Source organism: Magnolia sinica, chromosome 12 (assembly GCF_029962835.1).
Source record: "Magnolia sinica isolate HGM2019 chromosome 12, MsV1, whole genome shotgun sequence".
Taxonomy (NCBI): Eukaryota; Viridiplantae; Streptophyta; class Magnoliopsida; order Magnoliales; family Magnoliaceae; genus Magnolia; species Magnolia sinica.
In genome coordinates this window covers 67966863-67972213 of record NC_080584.1, presented here as the reverse complement: position 1 = coordinate 67972213, position 5351 = coordinate 67966863, and the positions used below count along the sequence as shown (strand labels likewise).

The 5351-nt window shown below is 35.3% G+C and overlaps 1 long non-coding RNA gene and 1 pseudogene across 1 annotated transcript; both read right to left on the bottom strand.

The window, feature by feature from the left end:
- Positions 1-727: 727 nt before the first annotated feature.
- On the bottom strand, positions 728-3116 carry LOC131220612 (uncharacterized). Its single transcript, XR_009158724.1, has 3 exons — positions 2955-3116; positions 2630-2692; positions 728-1102 (listed from the first exon to the last, which is right to left on the bottom strand). It is a non-coding gene; the product is annotated as an uncharacterized LOC131220612 (long non-coding RNA).
- On the bottom strand, positions 1405-2561 carry LOC131220611 (pyrroline-5-carboxylate reductase-like; annotated as a pseudogene).
- Positions 3117-5351: the final 2235 nt, after the last annotated feature.

The following is a 5351-nucleotide window of genomic DNA, read 5'->3' as shown; positions in this document are numbered from 1 at the left end:
TGGGTCTCAATTTGGACAGAGAATGTCCCCAGATTGGAAGTTCCTAATCCTTCAATCAATGGCCTACGAGTAAACAGTTAAGGAAAAAAATACAGTAACAAGCCTAGGAAAAAGGACAAAGATTGTATGGTTAGGAACTTTTTCTTAGATCTGATTGGGCCCTGATAGAGCAAGAGCTTGTAACAATTAAGAACAATCACTAACGGAAAATTAATTTTCAGTGCAGATAGGTAATTACCATTCTCATTCAATATGGCTTGAAAGTATAGATCCACAAAGTTCAAACATCTTGACCCTTCTATGAGTTCTTTGGGAAGTATTATCATTTAAAATACATTTTCAAGTTGTGCTACCTGACATATTAGCATGATGATCCAAGAAATGTAGGTCCTTTCCCATCATGGGCCTGCATTAGCCATTCATGGAATGTGCATCAACAACTGAAGGAACTCAAAACATTTTACATGAAAAATAATAATTAGTAATGGTTAACCAATGATTGCTTTGCATTCAAACTCAAGAACCTATGACATTGATAAGATTGAAGTTTAACATAGAACAGAGTCAATAGGATGATGAAACAGCCAGATATTTCATAAATAAGAACATATTGAATAGTATCCAAGTTTGCTCTGATTGATAATTGAATTTAAATTTGAATAGTATGTAGAATGATAATTGATTTTGAATCATAGGAATTAAAGCTTAAAGAGAGGAATTGAAAAAAAAAAAAAAAAAAAAGAGACAGAAACTGCAAATTCAGATGATTTTGAGTCTGAATTAAAATACATGATATGCAATGCCAACCTCATTCAAATTAGAATAATGATACCTGATTCAAGATTGGTTTTTTTTTTTTTTTTTTTACATTTTTCTTTGTTTCCTTTAGTTCAATTCAACTGAGCATGCCTTGCATCTAAACACGCCTTACATTTATATAACAACATCTAGAAATCTTGACATGGTTTGCAAAGTAGATATGATTTTCAGCTAAACCACCTGCAACTAGCAAACCAAGCAAATGTATTTCTTTTTACAATGCAACAAAAAGGAGAGGGAGTTACCATTATTGATCAAACTTCATATACAAAAAACCCACAACCTACTAAGAAAAAACCACAACCAGTTAAACTAGCAATCAAGTAAGCAACTAAAAGAATTCTTTAATATGAGTAGGGACACTGCATTTCATTTGAGAAGTTTGAAGGCACTTACCACCTCACTAGTTAGCTTGTATACAGCTTGCCATATAGTTCCAAGGTACCATCCCCAACTTCCTCAATTACCTTGTACCTGTGACATCCAAATCATCTTAAATTAAATGGATAGGATGGTAAACTACATTACATTGTAAGAAATCTCATCATTACTTCAGATTCACAACTTGCGCCAATACAAATTCATACCTTTTTGATGAATGGGCTTTAAAGCCTTATTCACTAATGACTCTTCAAACAAAGCTTCAACACTGTTGTGCACTTGCAGGCCATATGACGAATGTACCATACACCAAACTTCTTGAAAGAAATAGAAATACCAAAAAGTGAAGTTAGTGTTATTTCAAGCATTGATGCTACAATAACAATCAAGATCAAACTTAAAGAAAAAGAAAAAAGCACATAAAAAATGGAACGAGCTAGTAGTTGATATCATTAAACCCACCAACACATGAAGCACAATCCCTAGCACCAGGAGAACCAAGTGGATTGTCAAAATGGCCATTAACTAAAACTGATGGATCAGTATCCTTTAACTCTGTTGATGAGATCCAACTCACAAACACCAGCAATGGTAGTTCCTGCAGGTGATGCAACATCATCTTTGAGTTGTCCTGGGTGCTTTCCTAAATTGATAGCCATAGCAGCTACTCCCAAAACTGTTTGGGAAGCTAGCTTCAATGCAAGATCTCGTGGAAGACCAACAACAACTCCTCCATCAGCCATAGCCTCCATTGATATAGAAATATGTATGCTGGTCCACTACCAGTCAAGCTTATGACTACGTCAAAGAATTTTTCGTCTGCTCTCCATATCTTGCCAATTGCTGCAAAAATACCCTCTACAAGTTTTTCAACTTCTTTTATTGTCATTTCTCTCGAGCTCATAACTGTTACTACCTCACCAATAGTTGGAGTATTTGGCATTACCCTGATTATTCAACCATGGCCAGCCCATTCCTGCAAATCTTTTAATTTTGTTCCTGCAGCAATGGACACAAGAAGTTTCTTCCTTGAAAGCAATGGCTTCAACTCCAAAACCACCTCCTTTACATCTTGAGGTTTTACAGAGAAAATGATCATTTTTTTATTATTCAGTCCACTTCCATTGATACCACACAATGCCAAGACAGTCTCCTTTACCTCTAACCCAACAAAAACATGCGCAGTCCAAAGAACGAGCAAGAAAAGTAGGACCATGGAGGGGCAGTTTCTAGGCAAACAACTATGCACAAAGCACCCACAAACATGAAAGGTAATGCTCAAGTAGTTGGCTGCACAAAATAGAAAAGAAACCCACTATACATGATTACTAACATGACTCACATGCTAACAAGGTCAACACCTTAATACAACTGTGAGGATCTAGAGGATTCTCATGGAAACATAATAAAAACCACGTAAAAAGCTTACCATGAGGATTCGGAAAAAGCGATCTGTGAGATCATCCCCTTTAAGCAACCCACTTTGTTTTAACTATGAGATATAATGGGTATAAGCTACATCAATATAATTAGTTTCACAATGCATAACATCAACTTGAAAGGAAATCATTAGTACAAAACATTAGTTTTCCAAGAAGTTATGGACATTGAAATTTTGGCAGTCTAAAATGGTTGTATATTCTCCATTGTACAACTTAACACAATCCACCATGTACAGCTTTCAATTTCCATACTGAAAACGAAAACAAAAACCAAAAAAAAAAAAAAACTGTACAAGTATGAAGCATGCTAACCTGTGTGTGATTTGGAGACGATTAGATTGTCATATCACCTCCTAGTTCATCAATGACCGTATCTACTCTAGTCATAAAATCTGGTAAGACTTGAACAGAAGCAGCATCATAAAAAGGAGTAAGAACAAAATTCTGACCAATATGAATATTGGGTCGTTCGTCTAATCCATGTTTAACTACTGATCCATAGCAATTGGACCAACTAAATGAAGAGTCTAGATCTCACTGAAGACTAATTACAATATGAGAGGACAGTGACTTCCATACTACTTATTGGGTGTTGATTAATGAAGCCCATATATATTATGGGGAAGAGCTCATTTTTTGTTCTTTTTTTTTTTGGCTTTTTCTTTTTTCCTTTTTCAAAGTAAATAGTGAGGAAGAGCTTTACTAAGCCCACAGACGAGCACAGTCAGCTCATGTTCACACCAGAACATGTGACAGCATGGCACATATGTATGATCCAATCCATCCAACAGAAGGATCCCACCATCTTGATGCCCTGTACAAAGAATCCGGTTGATCTAGGCACAACCTTCAGATTAGAAGCAGAGAACTAGTAATGGAAGAAATTCACATACCATGAAAAGAAGAATCCGATATGCATCTCTGCAACCAAAAAAGTTTAAAATTTTAAAACTACACAAATAGAGAGAATGTCATACTAAAGAAACTAGTAAATATAGTTTGCATATCTTACCATTGTTCTTATGTTCAGTCAAACGGCCAGTCAATAGTTCAATGAAGCTAGGAGGCAAAGCTGAGAAAACAGTTCCGAAGTTGTTTTCAAGTAATGGCTGCTGAGAACACTCAAGCTGCTCACTGTCAACTCTCGAAACAGGCATCTTGGTATGATAACTAACATCATGTTTTACAAAGCTCGACTCCTAATCAGTTCTGCAAGACTAAAGAATTTATATGACTAATGCTCTTTCTTTTTACGTTTTACAGAAACTCAAATTAATCAGCCAAATGGAGTATAGAGAAAACAAAGATGCATCAAATCCTTTGAAAAATTCTATATTACCACACTAAAGGATCAAAAAGTATTTACACTTAAAAAAGTATGAAAGAAAGAAAAAGAAAAAAAAACTCAATTACTTTAAAGAAAGTAAAAAGTAAATCAACAAATGTTATCCAATGAACATTTACATGAAAAATAACATTAACTAGTAAAAAGGCCAACTCAATGGCTATAATAATACCTTTGGGTCATTGAGCTCTCAAAGATGTGGCAACCCGGTGATTTTAGTTTCCATTAGAATTATCAAATTGCTTCTTAATGTAAAGTACCATTAGCCTTGGAGAAAATCTTTGGTGTGACCACATTAAGAAGCCAGATTCTTCTAACTATACTCTCCTCCATATTCGTGAACCACATACATGTATTTATCAACAGAAAAACCAATTTCTCCAGACACATGAGTTGCATTAAGAAGTCGAATGATTTGACCTATGAGGTTTTACATCTGCCAGTACTTTGGCAAGCTTGCATCTCATCACCATACATTCAAAACATGAAATAATTTGTAGGATATAACCACCTTATTAAGTCAATTGAAATATTCAGCAAACAAAACCAATTCAGGGCCAACAAAACAAGGCCAACGATATTTACTCCAAAAATTCTACCATTTCTTACACATCCACTCTCCTCTAGATTCACTACATATATTCTTAAGTAAAAGGGCATTAAGGTAGGATAATGATCGAGGGACTACTAGTCTATATCATTACCAATACTTTTTCCTTTCATTTTTATTTTTATTCATAAATGTGTAAACAACTCCCATAGGGCTACGAAAACCAACTCATTACCCTAAATCTCCAAATACAATTGAATCCTCATCAATGAATGGCAGTGCCATGGATAACACCCCCTAGACTCTAGCTGTTGAACAATCCATCCAAAGAACATAGAGGAAATCAATTAAATTACAGAGCCACCCTATAAAGCCTTTCCCCAATGATTCTAGAATTCCTCTAAAAAAAACCCTCACATTATACCATGGCCAAATAATTGAGTCTTGGGATTGGAAAGGATGCCATGTCCATCTAGCAATGACATGGAAAATGGACACATTTAAGACCCCAAAATAGCTTACAACCCATGAAGGCAGCCCAACCCCATTTAAGACACTCCCCATGGATTTGGATTTGGCAAAAAATTCACCACCACAAACTATAGAGTTTGTTTCTCCAAAGAAGGTATTATTTGGCAAATCAACCAAACCCCTTTTAAACTCTAACTTTTGATCATTGAGGAAATTAATTGAATTACAAAGCCAATCTATAAAGTCTTTCCCTCAAGGATTCTAAAATTTCTCTCCATAGCCCCCACATTATACCATAAGGAAGAATTTGCCAAATAATTGAGACTTCGGATTGGAAAGGACT